Source organism: Lithobates pipiens, unplaced genomic scaffold (assembly GCF_037356315.1).
Source record: "Lithobates pipiens isolate NorthernLeopardFrog02 unplaced genomic scaffold, aLitPip1_a1.2 Scaffold_8, whole genome shotgun sequence".
Classification (NCBI taxonomy): Eukaryota; Metazoa; Chordata; class Amphibia; order Anura; family Ranidae; genus Lithobates; species Lithobates pipiens.
The window spans coordinates 364,395,387-364,410,318 of record NW_027507903.1 but is presented as its reverse complement, the minus strand read 5'-3'; positions in this window follow the sequence as shown (position 1 = coordinate 364,410,318).

Genomic DNA, 14,932 nt, shown 5'->3' with positions numbered 1-14,932 from the left:
AGAATCTGTCGGAATGAGTCTTATCGGACCGTGTCGTCAGATAATCCGACTGTGTGTGGTATGCATCGGACTGATTCCGTCCGACCCAATTTTCCAACATGTTGGAAATATTTCCCGACCAACTGGGCCGGACGGACCTAATCCGATCATGTGTAGAGCATTTTCATCAGACCAAGTGCCACGCATGCTCAGATCAAATTCCTACATCAAAGCTATTGGCTACTAGCCTGAATGTAGTCCCATCGTAACGAAATGACGTCATCACGTTCTGAAAGATCGGATTTTTGGCCAACTTGGCCCGACCGTGTGTATGCAACAGTTTCGGACACAATCCGTCGGACTAAATCCGACGGGCAAAATCCGACGGATTTGGTTGGCAAAATCTCCGACTGTGTGTACGTGGGCTTAGAGTTATTGTGCCTCGGAAACTATCACTTGCGAATGGATATGCTAAAGTTACTGTACCTTTGTTTCTAACTATCTAACGAGGAGTGTCAGTAACTTGGCACGGATCACCGTGTGGGAACGTCACAGTATGGGCGATGTTGTGGTTACCTTCTGAGCATATATTAGGTGATATGTTAACACCGCTCTTAGAGGGTGTGCTGTACACTCCAACATTCTAGACGTGACATTGGCTTTCTCCTGGGATAGGTACAGAATGGCTACGACAATCATAATATACAAAAAAAAGGAAAGGGAGGGTAATCTCTCCCTTTACAGGGTATAGGGTATCCCTGTAAAAATGGGTGTAGGGGGAGTGGGGCAGGCAGAAGTGGAGAGAGGTGTGGGGGTGTGGGGGAGTGTTGGGTGTATCCGTCCACCGCCCCCCCCCCCCCCCCCCTTCACAGGCGATCTCTGGGTGGAGGGCCACATTAGTCTAGGGAAGGTGACCCTCTTCAAACCGATGGACTGTAACTTGGTTGAGCGAGCCAAGAGCTCTTATGTGAATGTTAGGTTACATTTCTCGGTCAGGTCCTAGGTCAGTATGGTTGGTAGTGTGTTGGGGTCCACTGAGCTACGTATTCAATCATTTGAACTCTGTGTTGGTCTGGAAGTGTTTCCAACATGCCCATTTAGTTCCAAATTTGTGCGGTGTATCTCTGGTGATGTGGATCAGCTCTTCCATTTCAGCTATTCTGTTAATCCTGTGAAACCATTCCTTAATAGAGGGGGTAATGTTGGACTTCCAATGGATTGGGATACATTGTTTTGCTGCATTAATTAAATGTATCGTTAGGGATTTATGGTATGAACTTCGCATGGTGGGTGCATAGTGTAAAAGGAGCTGGGCTCGGGTAAAGGCTAATTCTTGTGTCGTGATGTGCGAGGTTAACCGATGCACTTCTTTCCAGAATGTTTGGATATGTGGGCACGACCACCAAATGTGAACCAGAGTTCCCCGATCCCCTTGGCATCTCCAGCAGGTGTCTGGTATTGTGGATTTTAATTTGTGGAGTAGAGCTGGTGTGCAGTACCAGCGGGACTGTATTTTATATCCATTCTCTTGGGTCAAGACATTAGTGGAACCTTGTGTATATTAAGAAAGATCTATCCCATTCTTCTGGGGATAAGGTCATACCTAGGTCCTTTTCCCAGGCTTTACAAGCGTTTGATAAGTTAGGCTTGAGGTCTTGAAATAAAAGAGAGTGGGTGGTAGATATGAGGTGGGTTTGTGGTGTTGTTGCTTTGCAACGTTTTTCAAAGGGTGTTAGTTGTCGTGCGCAGTCGTGCTTTTTCCCTATTGATTTTATGTATTGCGATATCAGTAGATATGTCCAGGCCGGAATAGAAGGTTTTTTTGTTGTCTTGGTCAGTTGGGAAGCTGTTTGGAGTTTGCTTTGCTCATAGAAGTGATGCATGAGGACTTGTTCTTGTGACCAGAATTGCCAAAGAAAGTTCTTGTGCATTCTTGGCGGAAAGTCTGGGTTCAGTCTTATCGGTGTCATTGGGCTGGAGGATAAAGAGGCTGGGCTGGAGGATAAAGAGGATTGTGTACAGATCCTACGTAAACATTGTAGCGTGGGTGCAATTAGTGGGTGTGTTTTAACCTCCTGTTGGGAGTGGGAGATCTGTGTCCATGGTAGAGATTTGAGCAGTATGCTCGAAAAGGATGCTTCTAAGCTCACCCAGTCTTTGTTGGGGGCGTGTATATTCCAATCTATAATCCTGGTCAAATGGGTCACTTTGTAGTAGTTGTGGAGGTCTGGGAGACCTATACCCCCTAGGTGTTTGGGTAAGGAAAGCTGGGTGTAGCTGATTCTAGGTCGTTGTGCCCCCTAAAGAAATTTAGTGCACAGGCTCCTGTATGATCTAAAGAAAGCCGAAGGAAGATGTATCAGTACAGTTTGTAAAATGTAGAGAACTCTTGGGAGGGCATTCATTTTCAGGATCACAGCTCTGCCAAACCAAGAGAACGATGGTTTTTTCCAATTGTTTAGATCTGTGGTCAATTTATTCAGAATGGTTGGATAGTTTTTAGAGTATAAATCTTTCAGTTTGGAAGTGAGCTGTATTCCCAAGTATGTTATCGCATCCGTTTTCCATTGAAATGGAAAATTTGCTGTGCATTGTTCTACTGTGCTTGGGGGGAAAGAGACGTTCAGGGCGTATGATTTAGAAAAATTTATTTTAAGGTTGGAAATCTGATTAAAGTGATGGAATTCTTTTAACAATACAGATAATGTGGTATGTGGGTTTGTAAGGAACAATAAATTGTTGTCTGCGAATGCAGCAAGTTTGTATTCTTTTCCCGTAGTTTTAATGCCTTGGATATCAGGGTTCTATCTTAAACAGCACAAAAAGGGTTCGAGGGTGAGGATAAAGAGAATAGGGGATAGGGGGCACCCCTGTCTTGTCCCATTTCGTATGGAGAAGGCATCTGACAGGGTGCTGTTCCCTCTGATTTTTCGCAGAAGGGTTCTGGTAAAGGGACTGGATGAAGGTGAGTGGCTGAGGACCAATGCCCATGGTTTGTAATACTGCTTCCATATAGTCCCATGCCACCCTGTCAAATGCCTTCTCAGCTTCCAGGGAAAGAAAGAAGCCTTTTTGGTTAGATCTTGTTGTGTGATAGTGTAGATTAATTGCCTTTATGGTATTGTCTCACGGCCCGGGACAAACCGGACTTGATCGTTGGAGACAATCGAGGGGATAAGTGGTAGAGCCTGTTAGCCAAGATTTTGGAGAACATTTTAATATCCGCGTTAAGGAGGGATATGGGCCTATAGTTTGCGGCTTGCGTTGTGTCTTTATCATCTTTGGGTATCACTAGTATATGCGCTTCCAGCATCTCGGGTTTAAAGGGGCTAGAGTGGGGCAAGGAGTTGAATGCAGTCCGGAAGAGGGTGCTTAGGGTTTCCGCAAAAGTCTTTTAGTACACTGCGGACAGGCCGTCAGGTCCTGGACTTTTGCCGGATTTTGTCTGTTTGAGCGCCGTGTCCCATTCTAGTTGAGTGATGGGGTTGTCAAGTGCTTTGGAGGTGTCCGGAGATGGGATTTTGCGGCAAAATCTGTCTAGGAATGTTTTGATCTTCTGGGTTCTGGTCGATGTGGATTGGGCAGGAGAGTTTGCATTGTCTATATTATAGAGCCTGGTGTAAAAGTGTTCAAACTCCTGTGCAATGTCTATGTTCTTTGAATATATTTCTGTGGGAGAGTGTAAACTATGTACAGTGCTTTTGGCCTTCTTGGATTGTAGAGCCTGGGCTAGTAGGCGGCCGCTCTTGTTTCCGAATTTATAGAAGTATCTCTGGGAGAGCATAAATCTTTTCCTAATATTTTTGCCTACTATTTTCTCGTGTATTAGGGTGCGTACTTCCATGAGCTCTTGATGGGCATGGGAGGCTAAGGTGCGTTTGTGTAGGGACTCGGGAGTTTGTCAAATAGTGCTTTAAGCCAAGCTTGTTTCTCTTTTTAAATTTTGGCCGTAATCAAGATAATTTTTCCTCTGATCACGCATTTCAGCCCACTGAGTCATGCTTGATGTGACTGGTGTGTTCTTTTCATTAAAGCAGTTTTCGAGGCATTTACGTATTTCCGTCGTATGTGTTACGTCAGTCAAGATGGACGGGTCCATTCTCCATTTCTGGGTACGTTCCAATTTGTCGGGAAGAGTCAATGTGACCGTGACTGGGTGGTGGTCTGATAAGGTCATTGGTTCAATTGTCGCCTTCGTTAGATGGACAGGGTCTGGTTGTGTCAGGAATAGATAGTCGAGTCACGAATATCTGTCGTGCGGTATTGAAAAGAAAGTGAAGTCTTTTTCTTTGGGATGGAGTGTACGCCAGGTGTCGTGAAGGAGGAGTTTTTGTAGAGTAATTTTTATTTGGCGGAGGGCCCTATATGGTGGTTGAGAGGTACCCACAGATGTATCGAGAAGTGGGTCCAAGGGGATGTTAAAATCCTCACCCTGAAGTAGTATCCCCAATTGGAACGTGTCTAGTTGCGTTGTGACTTCTCGGAAGAACGGAACCTGAGATGTGTTGGGGCTGTATACGTTGGCTAATGTGATAGTTCTATTGTACCAGGTGCCTTTGAGGAAGATATATCTTCCTTGTTCATCAACAAGTGTATCGTTTACCTGGAAGGGAGTGTGTTTGGAGAAGATGATCGAGACCCCTTTGGTTTTGGAGTTTGGGGTCGTGGCGTGGTAACCGTGTGGGTAGTAGTAGTTAGATAGCTTTGGTGTTGCTAGGGCGCTGAAGTGGGTCTCCTGTAGGAAGATCACATCAGCTCTCATACTTTTCATACTGGAAAGTAGAAGTGAGTGCTTCTCTGGAATGTTCAATCCTTTAACATTTAATTATACAATCTTAAGGATAGGATTCGTGGTCTTGGTCAACGGTGGGGGCATGGTGAAGGTTTGGTGGTATTTTGAGGAGGAGGTCGTCGGGGGAGAGGCAGCGGAGGGGGTGCTAACACTGTGATCCGAGGAGAGGGTGGAGGAAGGAGGGTTGAGTCAGAAGGAGAGGTCAGAAAAGAAGGGTGTTGGGAGAGATAGGGCCCCCTGGGGGGGGGGATGAGAAGAAGAAAAGAAAAAAAAAGAGGGGGGAGTGCAAGGGAATGTGTGTATTGACTGGATTTGGGTGTTGGCTTCAAATCCCACCCAACAAAATAGGGTCCTGTAGGGTCTCACGGAGATCCCTGTGTGTGAGGGTGATTGGTTGCGGTTCGAAGATGGGTGCAGTCCCGTGTTCGTAAGAGGTCATTGTAGCTTACATTGGAAGTGATTAAAAGGTTGATGAAAGTGCGGGAGCATTGGATGGTAAGGGGGATGTGTGCATTACTGTCGATTTGTATATTAATATAGGAGAGCTGTTCTAGGAAGATAGGGGTGAGAGAAGGCAGGGTTTGCGTTGCGAGGTTGCCTCTGGGGTTGACATAGTAAGTAGGGCAGTGAGGTGGGACATCCGTAATGATTTAGATATATTTCTAAACTGGGTTTGTAATTAAGGGAGCAATGGTATTGCCCTATTCTAGAGGTGGTCAATACAGGGAGCTGGGTTATGGGGTGGTGTAATCTCTTACAAGAAAAACAACAAGTTCAACATATTTAAACCAGTATATTACTCTTAGGTAGAACCAGAACATTAACATTAACATAAACCTCACCATTAATTCTTGCTGACTATATATGTTAGAGGGTGAGTGTCAGTGCTGTTCTGAAGAGGGCTACAATGTGATAGCGTGACATCAGATGCATTTTGACATGTGCGACAGCAAGCACACCTTTATCGTAGGATTACCCCAGCTATGGAGGTATCTTGCTTGTGTCACCGCCGTTGTTATAGGGAGTCATCCTATATCCAATGGCCCCATATTATTTCAAAGGTGCGTGTTAAGAGTGCCCTCCTCAGAAGCACAGTCGCTCAGTTTGTGATAGAAATCATAGCCTGAGGAGCTTTCACGTGTGATCTGTAAGCTTAAGGGTTGTCAGATGAAATCATTATGATATGATATCAAGGTATAGTATTTGGTAGAGCAGTGAACAGTCATGAGTCAACAATGTATTCTCATTCTACTACTCTATAATACATGTGGGAGTGTGGTATTGTATCCCATCTTTACTCGGGATCATATTCGGTCTCTTATGGCTCTTTTTGGAGGGCAAAGGTCCTACTGTAATAAGTAGCCATTGTGGAGGTAAGTATTCTTGTCACCCCTGTTTCGTGACCTGGTCTGAGTTTAGAACGACAACCCAGTCCATGGTCTCTGAGTCCCTGTATCAACATGCTAGTGGTGTTATGGGGATTGATTCCCTGGGCTTAGATTGTAGTTGAAATGGCTCGGGCTAGTGACACTAGTTTTGGTTAGAGAATGTCCCGGTGTGGAACATACTCACTTTGCACTGGTTCTGGTGGAATGAGTCGACAAATCATTGTAAAGCTGAGTGTAACAGTCTTGAAGGGTGATGATGTCCAAGTTTGGTGGAGGAAACTTTCCGGTTAGGTAGAGGGGGATAGTGAGGCAGGGTAAGAGGAGCTCCGTCATATTAAGCAGCTTTCGGTGAGATGGTCTTGTCATGATCGCCGCGGTCTGCGATGGTCTGGAGAGGTTGTAGGGCTTCCATTTCTCAGGTTTCCTGTTGCTTGTGGGGATGAGGGCGGGGGATGAGCTCTAAGGCGGCATCCCATGCTGAAATTCCCTGCTTCAATGATGCCTTCCATAGAGAGGGCTCTGCGTAGAGGGGGCAAGCGAAAGTCACTGTACCAATCTGGTACATCCACAAGTGGGATATTGAGGGCAGTGCAGAAGTGTTCAAAATCCTCAGGCACTCTCAGGTTTGCCATGTGGCCATTTGCAGAAGCCGATAAGCAGAACGGAAATTTCCATCGGTATACTATTGCTCTGGCTCTAAGCACATCAAGTAGTGGTCTCAATTCTCTTCTTCTTTGCAGGGTAATAGTGGACAAATTCTGAAATATCTTAACTTCTGTGCCCTGGTATGTCAGCCTCCCCCTCCCTATAGCTTTACGAAGTATATCTTCTTTCAGTACAAAATCATTGAGGCAGCAAATTACATCCCTCGGAGGGTCTGTATCTCTCCCTCTCGGGGTAGTGCCCTATGGATGCATTCCATTGCAATCTGTGCATCAGGGTGTCTTTGTAGTAGCTCATTAAAAAGCGCTGTGACAGAGCGGGTAAACTGGGAAGATTCTATAGTCTCAGGGAGGCCTCTTACCCGCAATTTGCGACGTCTCCCACGATTGTCGAGGTCCTCCATGTGTCTGTTGATTTCCTTGAGGTGGATGGCGTGGGACTCTGAGATTTGTTGCACTTGACAGAGGGAAGCGTCATGGCAGGCTTGTGTTTCCTCTACCTCCTCCACCCGCAGTATGATGGCTTGGAGGTCTGAGCGGAGGTCCGATATGGCCGCCAACAGCGTGCTCTTGATGTCTGCTGCCACCGCATGAAGGTCAACTAGACACAGTGCGAGTGTTGCCTGCGTGTCAGGAGGAGTTTGCGGACTGCGACTTCTGGAGCGGGGAGTGTGCCTACTCGAGGAGCGGGGCTCACGGGGCTCGCGTGCTGCGGCCTGTGGCTCCAGCGTGGAGCCTCTCAATTGTGCCCTGAATATGTCAGGGATCTGTTGGCTCAGCTAGGTCTCTTGGCTCCTGGGTGATCGGGAGCGGGTCGTGGTGGTGTTCTGCTGTGTACTCCCCATAACGAGCGTTGTTGAGGGTGTCTTTAGGCAGAGAGCTTGACCTCAGGGAATGGGAGCTCAGAATTAGGCATCCATCTTCGACCGGCTCCAAGCCACGCCCCTGCTCTGCCTGGTTTTTATCTTGCCCCTTTTTGTCATCATGTGAAGCAACTAGTTAGTACATTTAACCATAATATATACTCAACAATCTAACTGATAACCTGAGATATCTTGGGAGGTTCAAACTTAAGCATCACTTTTGAACATACCTTTTTGATATAACAGCAGGAGAATTTAGTATATAGTGCATGCAATGGACTCCTTTTTCCTTGGAGATGCATATGTATGTGGCTGGCCTGCACAGATGTTTGGACTTGACATGGTGGTACTCTCTATAGGTATATGTACATACCGTCTTCTATGCTTTCCTTTAGCACATATACCAATAATATAAATAAATTGGGATTGCCCCTAATGACAGATACTCATTGCCCTAACAGTTATTGCAGTTTTCTCTAATATAATTGGTGTGCTAGATTAAATTGAAGGCTTTTTGATATGTGTGCATATATAGTTTTCATTATTTTAGAACTTTTGAGCTTTCCAACAGTCCTGATTCCAGGACACTGGGCCACCATCAGCTGATCGTCAATTTTGACTCATTGATATTCTGATACAGTTTGCCAGGATTTCTCACAGACCCAAACATCATACCCACAAAGCTCTTTGGTCTGGCTGCTCTAGGTATCTAAGTGGGCTCTTCTACCACCGACCCACATACATAGGTATCACATATCAGTGTATATTATATATATATATATATATATATATATATATATATATATATATATATATATACACACATAAACACACAAAAATATTGGCAGTCCAAAAGTGCAATATCCGTTTGATTGGTGAGTGATTTTTTCTTCTATCTCCAACGATGCTCATTCTCTGTCCATGGTTTTACATGCTCAGACCAGCGGCGGATCCAGGGGGGGCAACGGGGCAATTGCCCCTCCGAGAATATGGCCAGCGGGGCCGGTTCCGCGGGTGCCAGCGCGGCCGGTTCCGCGGGTACCAGCGCAGTCACCCGCGGAACCGGCCGTGCTGGCACCCGCAGAACCGGGCGCACTGGCACCCGCGGAACCGGGCGCACTGGCACCCGTGGAACCGGCCGCGGGTACCCGCGGCCAGTTCCGCGGGTGCCAGCATGGCCGGTTCCGCGGGTGACTGCACTGAGTGGACGGGTGAGGGGGGGGGGGCAGCTGGGCGGCTTAGGAGGGCTGCTGGCCAATCAGGAAGCCAGTGGGCAGGGGAGCATGGAGATGACATCATCTCTCACTGCCCTGCATCCCTCCAGTTCCGCCCTCACTGTGCGGGAAGCTGTGTGCAGCAGAGAGATTACATCATCCCACTGCTGCCTATCTTCACTTTGGACTCAACAAAAGAACACCTTAGCAGAAAAGTGACACAGTAGGTGACAATCCGCAATGTGTGGCAGGCTACGTGGCAAGTGGCAATCCGCAATGTGTGGCAGGCTACGTGGCAATCCGCAATGTGTGGCAGGCGACGTGGCAAGTGACAATCCGCAATGTGTGGCAGGCTACGTGGCAAGTGACAATCAGCAATGTGTGGCAGGTGACATGGCAAGTGACAATCCACAATGTGTCGCAGGTGACGGTGCAAGTGGCAATCCGCAATGTGTGGCAGGCGATGTGGCGAGTGACAATCCACAATGTGTGGCAGGCGACGTGGCAAGTGACAATCCGCAATGTGTGGCAGGCTACGTGGCAAGTGACAATCAGCAATGTGTGGCAGGTGACGTGGCCATTAGCTTGAAGAAGGAGAGCGCTCTGAGTACAATCTGCCAGTGCGCATGCACCAAAACCCACTAGTGACGTCATCACGCCCAGCGCCGTATTCCAGCCCTCACCATCGGCCTAATCCAAGCCTCGGTTTCACCGCCATGGTCCCAGAGATCCTGCCAGCCAGGATTTCTCCCCTTCAGGCGGAAATCAGCTGTTTGGAAGCAGTGAAGGCAATTCAAGTGTGGATGGACTTGTGCCTTGCTTCCCTGACATCCATGTAAGTGGATATGCACCTGTATCTCATTAAAATGTTTACAGTTCTAACCTAGAGGCACCTGTGTTTCTCTTTTCTTTGCATATCTGGAGTCTGCTTTCAACTCCCCCCCTCAAAGGCTGTCAAGGTTCTTTGGACTGCTAAAGTAATCTATACAGGCCCCCCCTCTTCATCTCTCCCCTTCAACATATACTGAGTATTCCACTTCAAGGACTTACTGGTGAACTAATGCATTAAATCTCATACTATTTAGCAGTGCCACTACCCATTTTTTTGGAAGCTTTACTATGCACAGCTGCAAAAAAATAATTAAAACAAAAGATGAACTAATGCAAACACAAATCACAACATTGGTGCATAAAGGGTTAATTGCAGCAATATGGGCGCTGGAACCATAGATTGGTTTTGTTCAAGGAAGACCCAGGAATAATACTCTATAAATAAATAATAAGCAACACTCCAAACAGCTAAAGTTTTGATTTTTATATATACCGTATATACTCGAGTATAAGCCGAGATTTTCAGCCTCTTTTTTGAGGCTGAAAGTGCCCCCCTCGGCTTATACTCGAGTCATCGCTGTCTGCCCGCTCGATCAGCGTGTCGAGCAGACAGACAGCGGCCATTCTATAATTCAAAAGCCGCGCCTCCGGCTCCGCCTTCGCCTTCGCCTGTGATAGGCGGAACACTGAATTTCCCAGCAGCCTGTGTTCCGCCTATCACGGACATCGTATCATCCTCGTACTACGGACGAGGATGATACGATGTACGTGATAGGCGGAACACAGGCTGCTGGGAAATTCAGTGTTCCGCCTATCACAGGCGAAGGCGGCGGCGCAGCTTTTGAATTTTACAATGGCCGCCGAGGCGCCGACGAAGAGGGCACGGGACGGAGGCAAGGCAAGGCACGGCACGGGACGGGACGGGACGGGACGGAGGCAAGGCACGGCGGCAAGGCACGGAGGCAAGGAGGCAAGGCACGGGACGGAGGCTCGGGACAAAGGCTCGGGACACAGGTAGGCTGGACACACACACACACACACACACACACACACACACACACACACACACACACACACACACACACACACACACACACACACGGATGGATACACACACACACAGGGATGGATGGATGGATGGAGACACACACACACAGGGATGGATGGATGGATGGAGACACACACACACAGGGATGGATGGATGGATGGACACACACACACACAGGGATGGATGGACGGACACACAGGGATGGACGGACACACAGGGATGGACGGACACACAGGGATGGACGGACACACACACAGGGATGGACAGGCATGTCTTACCCTCGGCTTATACACGAGTCAATAAGTTTGCCAGTTTTTTTGGGGGTAAATTGGGGGCCTCGGCTTATATTCGGGTCGGCCTATACTCGAGTATATACGGTAACCTTCAGCTGACATGCAGACACTCAGGATCAGGCAGAGGTAGGAATCACGTTTCAGAGTAAAAAAACCTTTTTCAAGTGAGATCCACATTTTCCTGATCCTGAGTCAGCTGAAGATTTTTTTTCAGTATCTATCCATGTGTATCGATGTTTTTTAATTGCTGTTCTATTAGCCTGGATCTTCTCCTTGTTCTAATATAAATGTATATGATGCTTGTAGCCTAGAGTTTGTCTTTGTCTAGATAGAGGAACTGTAGGGATATCTTGTGCATGTACTCTGTTGTACGGTAATTTCTCTATATGATGCTTTCTTTCATAAATGTTAGCTGTTTAGAGTGCTGCCTATTATTTATAGATTACTATGTACCACTGCATCAGATTCTATGTGCACCACACTGTGATATAAACACCATTGTGTAAATGAACCGCACCATACAGAACACTGTACAGAACACTCGCTAGGAATATTTGACCTTCGATCTAAAAGATCTAAGACACTTCAAATGAATATAAATTTGTTCCCTGGAAAACTGTCTTTATCATCTTCCTTTTCTAATCAGTCCTCAGTATTGTTCATATAAAATAAAGGGATCCTTGCAAAAGTGTATTAACACACATAAACCACTTTGATTTAAATTAAATAATATAACAACTGTCCATCAGCATTTATTTTTTTCTCTGCCACGGCCCGATTCTATCACCACTGTGAATGAACACAACCACTTCAATCCGTGATCCCACACCAATGTGTGTACACAACACCCACCAGGAATATTTAACCTTCAGTATGAAAGGTTGAAAGAAGCTTTTGATTAAATTAATTATGATCTCAGAAAATTGATGTCATGGTCATTCTTCTGCTCATAAATCTTCAGCAATGTTGACATTTTTTAGCGTTTTTTAGCGTTAGCGTTAAGTAGCGTTTTTAAAGAAACACATCTCTTGGCTATAGCACTCAGAAAACAAAGAAAATATGTTGCACGTTAGCGCGCGTTTGTGCGCGTTTTTCCGCGATTCGCGTTTTTACAGCTCTAGCTCCGCGCCAGGGAACGCACTGGTCCTGGGTTTTTTTTACAGCTTAAAAACGCCTATGCCATTTGCAGCTCAAAAACGCCTAGGTGGGCATGAAGCCATAGACTAACATGGACAGGCCTTTTTAAGCTGAAAAAAACGCTCAAAAAAGCGGCTGTAAAAACGTCCGTGTGCATGAGGCCTGATACTGTAAGTAAAACACTTTAATTAAAATCATTAAAACAACACTCACAAAACCAAGTGCTAAATAAAAAGTATTCAACCAGCATGAAAAATAGAAAGACATTGTGCCCAGAGCATCTTATACATTAATCCACAAAGCTCCTAATCAATTAATTAATTTATCATTTTTTCCTAATTAATCATAGAGCTCCTTAAAGTAGACAGGTCCACTTTAGTGGTAATAACTGAGGGCATGGGGCATACAGCAACTTTTCTCACCTGCTTGCTACTCCAAACAACAATAACTCTCACCAACTCCCCACTCTATGAAGACAAAGCTGTCAAATAGACTGTTCAGTTCAGCAAAGCATGTGGGTAAACAGACAAATATGCTCAGGCCTCTCCCAACACACATTTCATCCATAAGTCCAAAAATACTATATTTTTCATATTCAGCTGACCAGTAAATACAAATTCAATTCATTATTAATTCAAATTCAACAAAAATATGTCCATATTCCTTCTCCATGGTGCATATAAACAAAAGGTCATCAATAAAGCACAAAAAAGTCTAATGTAAGACTTGAACATGTTGCTACCAAAAAAAGTGAGTTTTCTGCCACCACCCACTGTATAAATTGGCGACTGAGGGACAAAATTTGAACTGCTTCACCGCCCCACATTTCTGGAGGTAGCAGATACCAGAAAGAAAGTAAATTGTGGGTTTATAAATAATGGAAAACAAAGATATACATGCTATGTGTCACTGAATAATCACTATAGTGTTTCAATTTAAAAAAAACACCACTTCCAAACCCAAGCTGTGTGGGATTGACTAGTATAACAATGAAGCATCCATTTTATTTAGAGAAATTTAGTATGGGAGAAATACTCATTGATTACTCAGTGATGTTTCAAGGCTATAGTGGTTGATCCTTACAATTTGGGTTTAGAAGCAATATATTTTTTATTTGCAACACTATAATGATTAATCAGTGACACATAGGATATTTATCATTAAAATGTTATTTATCAACCAACAATTTAATTTCTTTTGATGGTAACTGCTAGCTCCAGAAATGTGAGGCAGCAATGGGGGACAAATTTTCTTACCCACTCGCCATTATATGTGGGGTGGTTGAAGAGAACACACAGTTTCTTAGGTAGCAACACATTTACAGTAGGTCTCATATTAGACTTTCTTGCGCTATTTCAATGTATTTTTTGTTTATATTCACTACATGTACGATGTACCCCTACCCATTCACCTGGGGTAAAAAAGTGTAAATAAAAAAACAACACAAGTTTTAAAAATAATTTATTAGACAGCTCCGGTGATCTTCTCTTCTTCTGTCTTGGGGGGGTCTTCTTGCCGGACTCCTCCGCTATCTTCTGCTCTTTTACTAGCTCTTTTACTAGCGGAGGAGCCCGGCTTTCTTCTTCGTCGTTGCCACCGCCGTCCGGGGGTCTTCTTCCAACTTCTGGGTCTTGTCCCGCTCTTCTGGGGTCTTGTCACGCTCTTCGGTTCTTCTGCCGGGCCTCCACTATCTTCTTATAGCTCTTTTACTAGCGGTGGCCCGGTCTTCTGTCACCGCCGCCTTCTTCTCTTCTTCTATTTATTATAGCAAAAAGTAAAAAATATTGTGTTTTTTTTTCAAAATTGTCACTCTTTTTTTGATTATAGCGCAAAAAATAAAAACCACAGATGTTATACAATACCACCAAAAGAAAGCTCTATTTGTGGGGAAAAAATTATCAAAATGTCATAAGGGTACAGTGTTGCATGCCCACCCAATTGTCATTCAAAGTTGACAGCGCTGAAAGCTGAAAATTGGCCTGAGCAGGAAGGGAGTGAAAATGCCCTGTATTGAAGTGGTTAAAGAAGGATGGAGATGTTTTTTGGTCACTTTGCAAAGGAGATGTATTTTATTTTTATTTAGCAAACTAAAGTCTCAGCAGGTTTGAACCTTGAATTTCTATGAATTTTTATGAATATAAAAATAATAAACAGATAACTGCAAAAAATGTGTTGCGTTGTCTCTTAACACGATGTACGTCGGCAGAATGGCACGGGCAGGCATATTGGCGTACAGGTATGTCCATGCCTTCCCGCGGGTGGGGGGCCCGATCAGTGCCAGCGGCGGTCAGATTCCATGCAGGAGCGATCCGGGATGAGGGGGGGGCCATTCATTCATGGCCACCCCCTCGCGATCGCTCCTGACGAATGAAATGCTAGCACTACATCACTTCCTCTCCTGTAATGTAAACACAGGCAGAGGAGGTGATGTAATCTCTCCTCGTGTCGTCTTTTTCGTTCCAGCGCCGAGGAGAGAGGATCAGTGAGTTGCACCTAACACTACACTACACAGTAGAACACGCCAGGCACACTTTCACCCCCTCTTCACCCCCGATCACTCCCCAATCACCCCTGCACCCCCCAGTCACAGTGACACCAATTGCATTTTTTCTTTTTTTATTATTGCATTGGTGTCATTTGTGACTGCAATAACTGTTAGGGCAGTTAGGGTTAGCCCCCTTTAGGTCTAGGGTACCCCCCTAACCCCCCAATAAAGGCTTATCAA